The 16,560-nt window shown below is 35.9% G+C and overlaps 1 pseudogene; it reads left to right on the plus strand.

The window, feature by feature from the left end:
• The first annotated feature begins 12,674 nt into the window (after positions 1-12,674).
• LOC150069311 (astrocytic phosphoprotein PEA-15 pseudogene) lies at positions 12,675-13,408 on the plus strand (annotated as a pseudogene).
• The last annotated feature ends 3,152 nt before the right edge of the window (positions 13,409-16,560 follow it).

Here is a 16,560-nt window from a genome sequence, read left to right on the forward strand (position 1 = left end):
AGCACTCTACCACTAGGCCAAACTCCCAGCCCCATTTATATATTCTTGCAGGTAGAGTAAGTACAGCTTTGGTATTTTCAAGTGCAGCTTTTTGGTTTTCAATTTTTGTATACTTTCAATTTTCCAAACATAGGCCATCTTTGGAAATACTTGACTTATCAAGTTACAATAAAATTTTTCTTACTTTTCCTTATCAAGAATTTTATAATTATTTAATTTTGTTTTTAAATAATATATTTTATTATCACTGTAAAGGAAACGTATAAAGTGATTACAGTCACATAAGTTGACAATGAGTACATTTTTTGACCCAAGTCATCACTTCCCTCTCTCTCCCCCAGTTTGTCCCTCCTGTCCCCACCCTAAAGTTGCATAATTCATTTTCCACATAGTGTCTATATGTACTACTGCCGGACTCATTAGACTCACCCCATCCCACCTTTTCTGTGCCCCTCCTTACAAATAAACCAGCAAATAAGACAAAAGGAAAAGACAACAAAACAGCACCACCGGTAACAAAACTCTCTTGTATCCATTTCTTTTTTTAATTTATATTCTTTTTATTATAATTAATAGAAGGGTTACATTATATGCACCAGATAGAAGGTGCATTACTTCACACACAATCATACCCCTTCTCATGTTTTGTCCCCATTTCCTTCCCCTTTCCTCTTCCCCTCATTTTATTTTCCCCCTTCCCTTTCCTATTTCAAATTAACAAATAAACATATATGCAATATACCAGAAAACAAGGTTAGATACTGTAACAACATGAGATAACCAAGGGACAACTAAAAGAGATGAGAAATGACATAGTACATTATTTCTTACAATTCATTTTCACTAATATTATTTTGTATGTTCACATGCACATAGCTATTGAGCCTTTGTGATCTGTTCCGAAGAATATCCTTCTGTGGTCTCACTGTGTGAATGTTTAAAGAAGTGTAAAATTGATCATTTCCCAATGTATTTTTTTCACCATCCAGTGTGTTTATTTGTAAACGTATATGCACATTTTAGTGACTACAAATGTGAGAATTGGTGTAAAATATGCTTCTTTGATTCTGGCTTACTTTGCTTCATATATTTTTTCCAAGTCTTTTTTCTTTGAAAACAGTAAACTATCACTCTTCCTGATAAGTAGAATTCCATTATGTCTATATATACCACATTTCCTTGATCTATTTGTCCACTGAGGGGCATCTGGGTTGATTCCCTATCTTGACTATGGAAAACAATGTTGCATGAATATGCATGGTTCTGGGCACTTCAATGTGGTGCTTGTGTTCTATTGAATAAATGCCTAGTAGTGGAATTTCTGGGTCATAAGATAGCTCTGTGTAGACTTTGGAGGAACATACAAACTGCTTTCCATAGTGTTTCAACATGTTTTAAGCAAGGTAAGCCAGAGCCAAAGAAACATAGTTTGCATTGTTTCCCTAATTTTTGGTAGTTACAATGTGCCTATAAATCTAAAAGTAAATACATAGAAAAAATATATATATATATTATATATACATATACACAGGAATGTGATAAATTATATAGGTCTCTAGGCATTCATACCCTGAGGCCAAAGGAGATATGCAAAGGAGTAGATGAAAAAGGCTCAATAGCTATATGTGTACTATCATGTAAAATTCTATTTTATGCAATGAACTCCAAGAAAAGGAAACAAGGGTATTTTTTACTTGCTATTTTTGTTTTCTTTTCCTTTTTATTAAAGAATTTATTAACATTGATTTTTACATCATATTTGAAATGACAAGTTTAACATACAAGTGTTTAAGGGAATCTCTGTTTACAATCACTGGAGAAAAAGGAATCCTAGTACAGTGCTGGTGGGAATGTAGACTTGTTTTCTTTTCCTTTTGTCTTGTTTGTTAATTTGTTTGTATTTTTGAGGGTAAAGGGGCACAGAAAAGGGGGAATAAACAGTGAACAAATATAACAATGGTACTCACTAGACACTGTGGAAAATGAATTGTGCATCTTGTGGGTGGGATGGGAGCAAGAAACTAGGAGAGAATGTGGGAAGGTGATACATAGTTCAGAAAGAATTGTACTCATTTCCTTATGTAACTTTAACATCCCTGTATAACATCTCTATAATAACAATTTTTTAAATAATAACAAATGATAGGTATATGGCCAAAGAGGAACTCTGTTAAACTGTTTGTGGTAATGTAAACTTGTTCAGCCACTGTGGAAAGCAATTTGAAGTTTTCCCCAAAAGCTAATCATAGAATTTCCCTGTGACATAACAATTCTCCTCCAGGGCATTTATCCCGTAGAACAGAAACAAGATCACACTAAAGCTACCAGCACCACCATGTTCATGTTTACCTTAACTAAGATAAGAATCCATCCAGATGCCCCTCCATGGACAAATGAATTAAGAAAATGTGCTCTATACACATGATGAAATTCTATTCTTCCATCAGAAAGAATGATATTGTACCCACCTTTCGTAAATAAATGGGAAGACTTGGAAAAAATTAAAGGAAGTAAGCCATACTCACCAAAATTTTTTTCATTGAATTTATAGCAAAGAAGATCACAAAAAAAGGTGGTCCTGACAAGACACTAGAGAAATTCAAACATTTGGAGGTTTTTACTTTTGCTGCAATGTTAAATGCTTTAGTTGAGTTATCAAAGATAATCACTGTTCAGCTCTAGATTCACCACATCAGAATTTACCTCTCAGAGCTGCCTCCATTCTTCTTCACGTACTGAATTTTCAGACCAATCTAAAAAACTTAGTATGTTAACTCACCCTATTCACTATGCAAAGACATAATCCTATGTCCATATTCGACCCCCTATATCAAGCCAGGCTCACAAAACTGACTTCCTCAATGAAGCTCTAATTTTACCCCCATAATACATGATTGTCCTTTACCTTTAGACATTCTCAATATGTAGCACTTTTATTTTCTATTATTTTTCTCCATTCCTCCCAGTTCCTATTTTACTTACATATTCTATAAGTGTGTTTACCTTCATGTTCTTTCACCTACATGGACACAACCCCTCCCTCTAGTATGAAAGGTACATCATTGCGACCATTTTATCCCAGTACCTTATGCTTTTGAGTTACATGGTTAGTATTTACTGAGTCACTGAATATCATTCAACCAAAAAGATTTAAGGTTTAACTGATAAAGGTTAGCATGTTTTAGAACGGAATCACTCTAGAACTGTGTACTTATTTTGTTCTGATTATAATTAAAGAAGACCCATCAATTTAGCTTCCTGTTAATCCTATTCCCCACTTGGGCAATTTTGTTAACAAGAATTTTCCAATGAAGCAACAGAGCAAACGAGAGATTAAGAAGAAAAACACATCAGACTCATAGCACTTGGGGAAAATGTTGATGTCATTTATTCTCTAGACACTTGTTCTGCCTTCCAGTATCATACAAGCACAAGTTTTTCATTCTGTCCTAACACATTATATTATTTTCATTGTAAATGAAAGGGAATGTAAAGGAAGGAGACAGTTCACACTTAAGATCCTTTTTCATGGAAATATGGTGACAAATTCACAGTTACCCTACAAGAAGATAACACTAAATTTGAAAGGCCAGGCTGGGTAGTTCTGTTCTGACACATTTTTCTTCCCAAACCAGTTTGATTTTTTTATTCTTCTTTATAATTAGAAAGTGTGATTAATAAATCACAAAACATAGTTTAAAAATCATTCTAAAGAAGTAATTAAAATCTACACAAATGTGCTATCTTATTTAATAAAGTAATAAAATTACAATCCATAAATTTTTGGATCCCTAAGAAGTGTGAGAGAGAGGGACAATAAAACATTTATTGCATTATCAGTCTTGGAATAATTCTTCTGTTACTTATTAAAGGATTATTATCTTTCTCACTATGATTTTCTGTCAATCACTTGAGGTTGGCCTTATGCTCAAGTAATTGCCCAAAAATCCCAAAGAAGAGAATATTAGCTTTCCCTTTCCTGTGCTCAAACTACCTAGGCTCCTCTTTGGTCCTGTCTGACTTAAGCATCACCACCATGTTGTCTTACAGCATTAGAATGGCTAGATTAGATATGCAGGCTCCGGAGACAGACTATTGGTTCATACTTCTTTTTTCAATCCCTGGTCAGTACTAATACTTTATTAACCTCTTTAAACTTGAGGGTTTCCATCCTCACAATGCAGTTAAGAATAAAATCTATCTGTTGGGGTTGCTGTGCAGTTTAAATGACATCATGTCTCACTAAGTGCTAACCTAGTGGGGGCAAAGATTGTGTCTTCAATCAGCTGCAGTTACTCAAGTCACTTGTTCCCTCTGCTCTGAAGTCTTGTGTCCATTGACACTTGAGGCATGCATGCTATTGGTCTTGCTCTGATTTGAATCTTAGATAAATATTCCCCTACTCATACTCTCTCTTCCTTGCCTCTTGATGTCTGTCTTCCATTTTGCATTCTCAATACCCATTCCATCCCTTTTGCTATCAAATCAGTGTCCCTTGTCATGCCATTGCTCTTTGTCTGTGATCTCAAGTAACTCTAAATTGAGGTAGAAGCCCTTTTGGAGAGTTAGAAAGAGCTCTCCAGGATTAAAGTTGAGTAGAAAAGAATGAAGAACAGAAGGGAAGATTGAAGCACAAACTACATGTGACCTTCAGGGAAGGGATTAGAACACAGGGCACTAAGGAAGGAAAAGGTAAATATTAGGAAAACACAAAAAATCATCAAGTAAATGTCTGGGGAAGGTTTATTCCAAGGTAGTTATATGCAGGCCAAAAAAAAGCGTTAATAATACCTTAAAATTTGGTAATGGATACATATGTAGGTGTTATATATAATACATATATTATTGTTTGTAGTATATATATGTACATATATATAGTATGCATATATTTACTACATATATATATGTGCATGTGTGTACTACAAACAATAATAAGTAGAGGAAAACAATGTATAATGTATAATCATGCAATTTAAAAAAGTGGAGGGAGATAGTGAAAAATTGCAGTTTTCTACTTCATTATTCTTCTGGAAATGCAGTCTGCAGGATTCCTCAGGGACTAACAGTATGTTGTCATGACCATGAACATTATTGAGAAAGACAGACCTTTATGTTTTCCAGAGTTTCTGAAGGTGGAAAAAGTGTACATTTCTGTTAGTATGTCAAAAATATCAAAGCAATATCAAAGACAATTATCTGGATTTTAAGGGTAACTTCAAAACAACAAATGTTTCTGTGTTGTGAATGACATAATTTGTGTCCTGAGGCATTTCAGGAAGTTCCACAGGTAAAGGAAGAGGCATTCTTTTTTATTATTGTATTTTATTAACAAGGTAATGTATAGAGGAGTTACATTTACATTCACCAGGTAGTGGGTACATTACTTCTTAAACATTGATACCCCTTCTCATGATTTTGTTCCCTATTTCCTTCCTTTTCCCCCTCCCAAACATCTTGTTTTTTCCTCTTTTCCTATTTCAAATAACCAATGCCTTTTGGCTAAGACCAAGTATAGTAACTATTCTTATCAAATTTTCTCATTCTTATCTTCAGAGTTTTTGCTATTATATTGGTACTGTAGCTGTCTAACTGCAGAGGTCTCGATCTTATATTTTCAATGATTTATAATTTTCTTAATTTCTTAAAATTAAATTATTCGATTTTTTTCCTAAAAATGTGAATCATTAGACTTTAAAATCTAACCTTGCAGACTGATACCTGGACAGCCATTATGGTAGTGGCTTGATCTTACTTCATTTGGAATGTGAGAGATAAAAATTTTAATTATCTTTATTTTCCCACATTTTTATGTTTCTTATGTTTTATTTTATTGCAGTGGTGATGGACAGAGGGATTAGAGTTACACAGGTCAAGTAATGTGTACATTTCTTTTTGAACAATATTATCTCTCCCCTTTTTTTCTTCTAGTTTCATTTCCTCCCAACCCTTCCCACAATTTTTAGAATTTTTAGAATTAAGTGTACAAGGTATTTTCATTTTGACATGTCAATGTTTGTTAGGTGGTTCCACCTAAGACCTCTAAAATGAAAATTTAAAACTAGACCTTTAAATAAAAGCAATAGTAGGTAGAGATTCCAGTACAGTACAAGGAAGGTCCAGATGTCTCAGTTCTGAAGCCTGCATGAAAAATATGAAATCAGTGTATATAGGCAATGCTACAATGTTGAAAGTTTTTGAAGTTTTAAATAAACTCATCTAATAAAAATCAAGCTCCCAGCTCATGCTTATAATCTCAGATACTTTTAAGGCTGAGATTTGAGGATTGCATTTTCAAGCCAGCTCTGGCAGGACAGTTTGTGAACAGGTATCTACAAATAACTTCCAAAAAGCCAGAATTGAAGCTGTTGCTCAAGTGGTAGAATGTTAGCTTTGAGTTCAAGCCCAAGATTGGCACACACAAAAACTCAAGCTCCCAACAAATGCTGAAATTATCATTCTACCGCTCAAATTTTGGGGTTGGTGTTAATATTTATAGCTTTTTTTAATTTGGAAAAAAATGTGTATCTGACTAATCTCACTTAAAATGAGTACGGAACTTAAATTTTTTGGCACAGTGTTTCAGTCCCTTTGTGTTCATTCTTGTTATAAACCCTGTTTCCTCTTGGCCAAATGCCTCAAAATAAATTTTAATAAATCACAGCATACCAAAAAACATAATATGCCTGAATTATGCATTTGTAATACATACTCCATGCGAACAAATATAATCCTTTTATAACAGCAATTGGAGTGGATGTCCCTTGCCTAATTTTGCTTATTTTGAAAAGACAGAATTTAGACTGCAATATAAAAGAAATAATCATTCCAGTTATTTTTACATTGAAAATCGAAAGGGAGATTCTCATTTGAGTCCCACAGAAATGTCTTAATAATTTGCTAAGAATGATCTAGAAGAATTTGAATTGAACTCTATGAGCAACATCAGAAACTTGGGGGGAGGGTCCTTGGATTCTCAGATTGCCCAACTTTTTTTCTCTCTTGGATGCTAATTAATAATTCCTATTCAGTTGACATGGCAGTTCTGGACCCTCATCTGTGTGCTAACATCCAGATAAAGAGTTCTGCCAGTCCAGTCTTGGTTTAGAATTCTCATTTCTCCCTTGGGGCTTCATGACAGACTTTTAACTCTTTCTTGTTCACTTTTTCAAAATGCATTTTTGAGAACTGGCCTGTTTAGGAGTGCTATATCAGGCTTCTGCTCAATCCTTTATCAGGGATAGTTCCTATCTCATGTAAGATCCCCCAAACCAATTGTTTTCTTTAAATTTTTATTGTAATTAATAGGAGGGTTACAGTTATATTCGCCAGATAGAAGGTGCATTACTTCACACATGTTGATACCCCTTCTCATGCTTTTGTCCCCATTTCCCTCCCTTCACTCACTCCATTTCTTTTTTGGTACCTAGACCTGAACCCATGATGTTACTCTTGCTAGGCAAGTGCCTTGGCACTGAGCTTTCTCCCAGCCCACAAAACTTACTGGTAGATGGCTGCCCATATTGATAATAATACACGGTCCATAGTGATGCTATAAATATGCAAATGGGTAGAAAAAAATGTTTCCTCTCCCTGTGAGACAGCCCAAAGATTTTAACTCTATTCCCAATAACAACTGCCTTCTCTATTAAGTTCTGATACTGGGAAATCATTTTTGTCAGTTTTGGGTAAGGACTGGGTATCCGGGCAGTCTCTGAGTTGTTTTTGCTCAAGACTAGTACCCTACCCCTTTAAGCTACAGCCTGATTCTGAATTTCTGGTATTTAATTTGGGATAAGAGTCTCAGGGACCTTCCCACCTGGATTGGCTTTGAATGGTAATCCTCAGATCTCAGTCTCATGAGTAGCTAGGATTACAGACGAGAGGAGTAAACTACCAGTACCCAGCTGGGGGAGGAGTTGTTCAAGCCTTCTGGAGGAATGCTCTTTTTGCATGGGCCTAAACTGAAAATGCATTCTTCATTTCTTTTATGTGCTTTGCCTTTTCCAAGTTACTATTAACTATTGCTGTGGTAACAAAGCTGAATGGTTTTCTTTAGGGTCATCTCATGTTTGGTATGAAATAGATCAAATGCAGGTATGAATGCTACACTGAAGACAACTTGCATCACTGAATCACTTTCATCAGCAGCATTTTTTGGTGAGAAAGACAAATCAGCATTTTTAGGGCAAAAGGGTCCCATTAAACCACCTATAAGCTAACTACTTAAAATTACTTCTATTGATAATATTTTGATGAATCATCTAGACTGCTGAAAAGTGTCTGTCTTTCTTTAAAAAGTGGAATGCAATCTGCAAACAGTTTCCTAAGCTATAACAAAAATCTATTAAGAACAGATAATTTAAAAATTCTTCTGCATCTTTTATGTTCTTTTAACTTTTATGTGCTTTGTCTTTAACAAGCATAACTTCAAAACATAGATTAAAGTAAAACCGAGGAAAGATACCAGATGCCTATGTTGCTTGAGAACTATAGCCCAATTTTGATAGTCTATTTCCTCAACTAGTTCTTGGATGCTGTTTAAATTGATCCCCCAATTAGCACAATCAATTTCTGAATAGAAAAGACCACTTTTCTGCCAAAGGAAAAAAATATTAGAAACAGAAGAAGAGTTTAAAATAATAGAGGAGTAATTTTAATGTAAGATGTAACAGAATTTTCTTAAATATTTGTATTGTTCCATGCTTATTTGCTGATAATAGAAATATCTCTCTTTCTCAACAAGAAAGGCTCTATCCTGAATTTTCAGTGAAGAATTCTAAAGACAAAACTAAGTCATCATGCTATGGGAAGAAAAAGCTCCTGACTAAAAAATAATAAGTTTTCTTTACTGCTACCTGGCTAAGTCTCATGCAAGACTTTGCTACATAGAAGTTCTATTCTGCTTTCTGACCCGACTTCAGTAGTATTGTTGCCAAGTAGCCAAATGTCTCCATATCCCTCCTCATTCTACTTTTCAACCCCAAAATACTGAGCCTAGAGAAATCTAAATTATATCTAAAATATATATGTGGAAGGGAATTCTAAGAAAGATTTTTTCACCATTTTGTCATATAAAAAGTATATTAGAAAAGTCATTAAATTTATGTTGGCTATTGATCTATATCTACAACAAATAGCCTAAGAGCGATCTCTACCTTGCTTGATAATAAAATACTTTTAGACTAATTTAATTATATACAACATTTTTTGGAGGGTGGGGAAAGATAAAATGAGATAAATCTTAGCCTAAGTTTATTGGTGCTGTCACAATTAGGTGATTTTTCAAAGCAATGTTTCTTTCAGATTATTTATTAGTATTGCCTCAAGGACTCTCTGAATGTTGCATAGATCTAGATCTCAGTCTTTTGACAGATGATGGAAACTGTATGAGTGAAACAGCTTCTAGATTCCTTATATTTTAATCTATGTGATAAACTATATCATAAGATTATTTGAGGCAAGAATGGGACAAAAGTAAACAGGCAAATTGTCACTTTCCATTGGATTTTTTTCTTCTTTATAAAGGAAGAAACTCACTTCTGTATTAACTATATGAAATTTAATGGAAAATATTTTAGAAATAAACTTAGCTATTGCAGAGAAAATGGGTCTGCCAATCCTGTATTTACCTGGTGTATTGTTCTTACCAAGAGGTTATTGTGGGGACTTATCATTCATATTCCATTATTGTCTGACCTACCTTTCTGCTATAGAATTGTACACTGCAATGGAGAAATTACAACAATACTGCAGCCTGTATGGCAAGATAAAGTTGAGTCCCAAGCTCTCAGGCTGAGAGGAAACCTGTTGGAATGGTCTACTATATGCCATGTAGACCCACATCCCAAAGCAGAAGAGAATCTGCTTTGCTGGGTTCAAAAACTGTGTAGTTTCATAAGAGACACTTTTCATAAGCTTCCTTGAAATTATTATAATACAAATCTTCCCTTTTGAGAAAACACTGGCATGGCAGTGTATGGTATTGGGGTATTGTTTGGTATTGTTTTGTTGACTTTGAATCTCTCTTTTGTAGCTCTTTCTTGCGGTATTTCATCATGAGATTACATCATTCTATTTCATCTTGCACTCTGTCCATTCTCTCTCTCTCTCTCTCTCTCTCTCTCTCTCTCTCTCTCTATATATATATATATATATAATACATATATTGTAATTGATAATACCTTAATTTCTTTTTTTTTCTTTGATGCTTGTCCTTGAACTTGAACTCAGTCCCTGGGCCCTGACCCTGAGCTACTTTTTCTGAAGACTACCACTTGAGCTACAGCTCTATGTCCAGCTGTTTTGGGGTAGTTCATTAGAAAGAAGACTCTCATGCTGTTTCCTTCCTGGGACTAACTCTGAGCCATAATCCTCAGATCTCAAGCTCTTGAGTAGCTAGGATTACAGGCCTGAGCTACCAGGACCTTCCTTAGTACCCTTTCATCTGTCTCCAGTGTCTATTTCTGAGATATCAGATTATCTCTTTTCCTCTTATTCTGTGGTCCTTCAGAATTTTATCCTGTAATCTGTTCTTCTTTAGTGATGGATTCTCATGGACTTTTTTGTCTGGGCTGACATTGAACCATAGTTCTCTTGAGTGACTAAGATTACAGATGTGAGACATTAAAACACATTTTTAATATGAACTTCCAACTGAAATTCAATCAGAAATTCTTTATTTCTTTATTCCATACTCACACTTATACTGGAAATATAAGTAACTATCAGGCACTGTGAGAAGCCTTCAGAACAGGATTGAAAACCAATGCAGTTTTTATCTTCATGGAGTTCAACCTGTCTACAGAATCTACCTGTGCTTTTAAGGACAGTCCTGCTAACTACTCATCTTTCAGAAGACAAGGTAGATTGTTCTATGCTTCATGGGCGAAACCCAGGAAGGAGGAAATAAGATTGATATTGTAGGAGGAAATGTCAGTGAACACATAGAACACTAATAAATGGGAAAGACCATGAAACAGAGAGCAAAGTTCTGAGATGACCTGAGAAAATGTGGTATGTGGGCCTTTATGAACTGAGGTAAAATAAGGAGAAATAATTAGGGAATCTTTACTTTTTGATTTCTTTATGGAACTTTCAAGGTAGAATTACAGAACAAATTGGGATAGTAGGAAAAGACTTGTCCTCTAATGCTTAGTTCAGATATCTTGGTCAATATGGGCTTTGGGTTTGGCAAGTTCATTAAGAACCTATTTTATTATAGTTATACCTGTAATATAAAGTTGTGTTTTTGAGCTTCATAACTGTGTAATATTCCTGTGTTGAATATGGATCTATTTTATATGGTTGGTACCAGGTAGAGTGGAGAGGTCATAAACTAAAACTTATTCTCAGTGTCATATGAGAGAGACAAGTTTTCAGGCTTGAGCACTAATGTTCCACTGGGGACATAGCAAACCCAACTAGGATGCCACTAACAGTATTTTCTTAAAATAAAGCTGAAGGAGAAGATGTATTAGAGGTACAGGTGTTTAGGCTGAAAGATGAAGCATTCTCCCATTCCTTCAAATCTGTTGTAGGAACTGAGGATAATGCTTACTTAAAGAATTTAGCTGTTACTAGGGAGCCAGCTGTTTTCCTTGTACAGTTTGTCAGGTATTTTCCCCATCAAAATGTAACACTGTAAACTGAAGATGTTAAAAACCAAACTAACAATTAACATGGCCTATCTTTAAACAAGATAGAACAGCAATGCTTATCCCAGACTTTTTATTTCTATCATGCTTCTATATCTTCTTAGGCATAACTATTTTTTACGTTTTCTCTTTTGTTCATATTTCTCATATCTCCATTTCTCATACCTTCCTTTTTTCTTTTCTTTAATATTACCTCCATAAATACCTAAGTAAGAGCTCAGACTTGAGAAAAGAGAACTTGAAGAATACTTTCTGTTTTTATCTCTGAAAATTATACTTCTACTTAATGTAGAAAATGAAATTCATTTGACAGTATTAAAAAGTAAATAAACATATTAAAACACAATGAATCCAAGCACTGGGAGCTCTATGATCTTAGCAACTCAGGAGGTTGAGATCTTAGAAGTGATATTTGAAGCTACCTCAGGATGGAAAGTTTGTGAGACTGTTAATCTACAATTAACCAAAAAAAGAAAGAAAGAAAGAAAAAGAAAGAAAGAAAGAAAGAGTGACAGTGTTGGACTGAATTGAAAAGCTATGGGACCTAGTCATAGCACAAACACACCAAAAATTAAAAGATAAATAAATAACATCTAAATTAAGACATGACCTGGGTGCCAATAGTTCATGCCTATAATCCTAGCTACTCAGCAAGCTGAGATCTGAGGACTGAGGTTCAAAGCCAGCCAGGGAACAAAAGTCCCTGAGACTCATCTCCAATTAACCACCACAAAACCAGAAGTGCACTGGGGCTCAAGCACTGAGCTGAAAAGCTCAGGGACAGTACCCAGGCCTAGAGTTCAAGCCCTACAACCAACCAAAAAAAGAAAAAAAAATTAAACCATGATGAAATCATGGTTTGAATCACTATATATTGTCTCCAATATTTAAAAAAAAAAACCACAAGAAAATTTGTGAGCTAAGTGTCTCAACAAATGAAAACATTTATTTTTTTAATATTTCATCTTAGACTTTAAGACTATAAAATTTCAAAGATATAAAAACAGAAGGTGAGCTTAGGAACCGGGGACCCCGAGTGGCCGCGCCCTGAGCTCTCAGCTCCGGAGGCGTCATGGCCGAGTATGGGACTCTCCTCCAGGACCTGACTAACAACATCACGCTTGAAGATCTGGAACAGCTCAAGTCAGCCTGCAAGGAGGATATCCCCAGTGAGAAGAGGGAAGAGATCACTACAGGCAGTGCCTGGATTAGCTTCCTGGAGAGTCACAACAAACTGGACAAAGACAACCTCTCCTATATTGAGCACATCTTTGAGATCTCCCGCCGCCCTGATCTACTCACTATGGTGGTTGACTACAGAACCCGAGTGCTAAAGATCTCTGAAGAGGATGAGCTGGACACTAAGCTAACCCATATACCCAGTGCCAAGAAGTACAAAGACATTATCCGGCAGCCCTCTGAGGAAGAGATCATCAAACTGGCTCCCCCACCGAAGAAAGCCTGAGCAAGGGGGAGGAAGAAGAGGAAGGTCTAGAACACCCCAAGCCAAAGAGAAGAGAAGTTGTCAAGTAGTGATCCCCATTCCCAATTTAATCGAGGAAGGAACTTGGTAACCTTTCTCACTTGACACCCTGGGCCCTTTGGGCTTCTATGGAAGCCTTCTAGCCAAATCACTAGAGTACAATGAGTGACCCCAGCCCAGCCGCCTGCCTGACCCAAGATGCCTTTCCCTACCCTGACCGTGCTAACTGTGTGTACATATATATTCTACATATATGTATATTAAACCCGCACTGCCATGTCTAAAAAAACAACAACAACAACAAAAAAAAAACAGAAGTTGACTTTGGACAAGAAATTGGAAATTAGTCCCGTGATTTATATCACTTATATGAATGAGCTTTAAGGACTTATATAGGTTACACACTGACTTTGGACCCTTTGTCAAATTATTTCACTTCAATAATTTTTGTGTGTCTTAATAAGAAACAGCTTAATATGAGGCCATTCACATTATTGTCTGTATAAAGTACAGGTAAATAAGTTTTGAAAAATCACTAGATATAGGGTTTACATACAGTAAGATGCAGAAAAGGCAGTATATAATCATTATCACATTTAAGTTCATGTTCTGCTGTCTCTTGTAGCTTTACACTGGTGGCAAGTGATTTTCTTAAACACATGTGCTGATTAATTAAATTAAGCCTATAGCATAACCTAGTAATTTATCTTTTCAGGGATGATTCATTCCTTAATTCCTACAATGAGAATTTTTTTTTTTGCCAGTCCTGGGCTTGAGCTCAGGAGCTTAGCACTGTCCTTGGACTTTCTCAAGACTAGAGCTCTATCATTTGAGCCTCAGCACCACTTCTGGCTTTTTTTCTAAATATGTGATATGGAGGAATCGTACCCAGGTCTTCCTGCATGCTAGGCAAGCATGGCCAAACTCCTGGCCCCAAAGCAAAATTTTATATAGTTCATGATCATGATGATGCTTTTACAAAGAAAACTTTCATTTAGATGTTAAAACATCTAAACTCATAGTATAAACTATAACCATTGCTCACGAGCTCTTATATAATAGATGCTGCAATTCAAACTTATTTAAAATGACAATATGTGAGCTTAAAAAGAATAACATCGGGGCCGGGAGTTTGGCCTAGTGGTTAAAGTGCTTGCCTAGCATGCATGAAGACCAGGGTTTGATTCCTCGGTACCACATACATAGAAAAAAGCCGGAAGTGGTGCTGAGGCTCAAGTGGTAGAGCTCTAGCCTTGAGAAAGTCCAAGGACAGTGCTCAGGCCCTGAGCTCAAGCCCAGGACTGGCAAAAAAAAAAAAAAAAAAGAATAACATCATAATCAAAGTGTATCAATCCCAGACTTTATTGTTGATGTTAATATCTGGCATTTATTAAATATATGTTATGTGTTAAGGATTGTGCTTTGAAAAGAGTAAATTACTTCCTTCCATAAGCCTATGAGGCAGGTAATATTGTCAACCTTTGGTATAGATCAAAGAAACTGAAGCTTGAGAAGGCCTAGTGGTTTGTTTCAGCCCCACAGTTCATAATTGGTAGATATGAAATTATGTACCCAGGTCATCTATCTTCCAAGCCTGCCCTCTGATCCACCACTCTAAACTACCTCCCATGAAACTGAAGTGTCGGTGGGAAACCAAGTTATCTTTCATGCCAGGTGTTCTTTAGACTTCACTGTATTTATTTCTACTTTTCTCATAACCTCTGTAATCATCCACTTATTGAGTTGCAGCTCACAGTGTGTGTGGGGGAGGTTGCAGATAACATGCCAGCAGTTTGTGCTCTTACTCCTGCTTGCCAGCTGTTCTGGCACAATATTTATTTGTCCCATAAATCCCAAGCTGTTCTCGTATATATATATATGTACATATATATATGACAGTTCATTTTATTTTTCTACTGAAAACATTGGAACATAAAGTATTCTTCAGTTGATACCCCCAGTTTCCAAATGAACAGAACCCCAAACATGAAACCTGACAATGTGGCAGTAGTTAAAGAGCATAGGGAATCTGTGAGTCTAATATCACGTCCATACTCCAGAAATTTTGCAAACTACTTTTTCTACCTTTATCCACACAGGCAGCGAGTGAGGATAAATGTGCCGGTTCAGTATTGGAACCGTGTGACAGGTGTCGGGCATAGCAGAAGGCTCAAATGATTGCCCCCTATCCACCAACTGTGGCAGGAAAACTACTCATCTGATAGAAGACATGGATCCTTCTAACCTCTTTCACCCATGTTTCTTCTCCGCTTAGAATAGAGTATAAGGTTTTGAGATGATCAATAGTAAGTAACACCTTAATAGTTCATATCACTTCCTTCAGTCTTGAAGCTTGCAGCTCTGTCTTTAAACCATACTGCTTTGGAGTTTCTAGCAAAAGTAGTATGGTTTATCTACATCTTCCATGTTGCATCATTTTCTGGTTTGTGCAATATGTATGGCTCAGTTTTTAGTTCAATTGTTTTCTTCTTTGTGAACTGATCTAGTTGGGAGGGGAGGGAGTGATTGACAGTATCTTCTGGCAGCAAAAGTGCTACATATAAAATAATTTGGGATTAAGAGGAGGACATTCAGCCTCCTTGAAGATGAACCATACATCTGGTTACTAAATTACTCTGCAAGTTCTCAAATATAGATAATTCTCTTAAGAATTAGCTGTTAGATGCGAAAAATAGGTGCGCTGGGACAATGAAACACTGGTAAGTACAATAACTAATGTCTCTGTCTTTTCTCTGACTCAATTTCCTTTGAACATGCCATACATTTGTCTATCCTTGCCTCCGGGTATTTTTGTATATAAAATAGAAAAATACAGTTGAAAGTGACTATGATAGACTACAGAAAAACCCATATCATGTTTCCATGCAAGCTAGATCTTACATCTGCATTAGAAATAGGGATACAATTGAGTTGAGAAGGATTTAAATAAAAATTATTTTCAGTTACTATTGGGCAAGCATAAAAATCTTTGCCACTAGATCCTACCTTGACATCAGCAAGTAGACACCAACATATGTACTGGTTTCATAATTCTGTTCATGTCCCATTGCCTGTGTGAGAGTTTATCATTTTGGACCATTTTTTCCTAAATTCCCCCCCCCTCTCTCTCTCTCTCTCTCTCTCTCTCTCTCTCTCTCTCTCTCTCTCTCTCTCTCTCTCTCTCTCTCTCTCTCTCTCTCTCTCTCTCTCTCTGTAAACTGGTCTGTAAATAGAGGCACTCCTCTATTCCAGCACTTTTGTAGTAATTTTGGATAGGACTCAAAATAAACTTTTATACCTGGGATGGCTTCAAACACTGTTTTCTGGATCTTACCTTCCTAAGTAGCTAAAAATATAGAATAAGAGCCACCAGTGTCTGAAAAGATATTATATTTAGGGTTTTCCTTTTTATTTTAGGATTAT

The sequence above is a fragment of the Megascapheus bottae genome, chromosome 1 (assembly GCF_031878675.1).
Source record: "Megascapheus bottae isolate mThoBot1 chromosome 1, mThoBot2.hap1, whole genome shotgun sequence".
NCBI classification, from domain to species: Eukaryota; Metazoa; Chordata; class Mammalia; order Rodentia; family Geomyidae; genus Megascapheus; species Megascapheus bottae.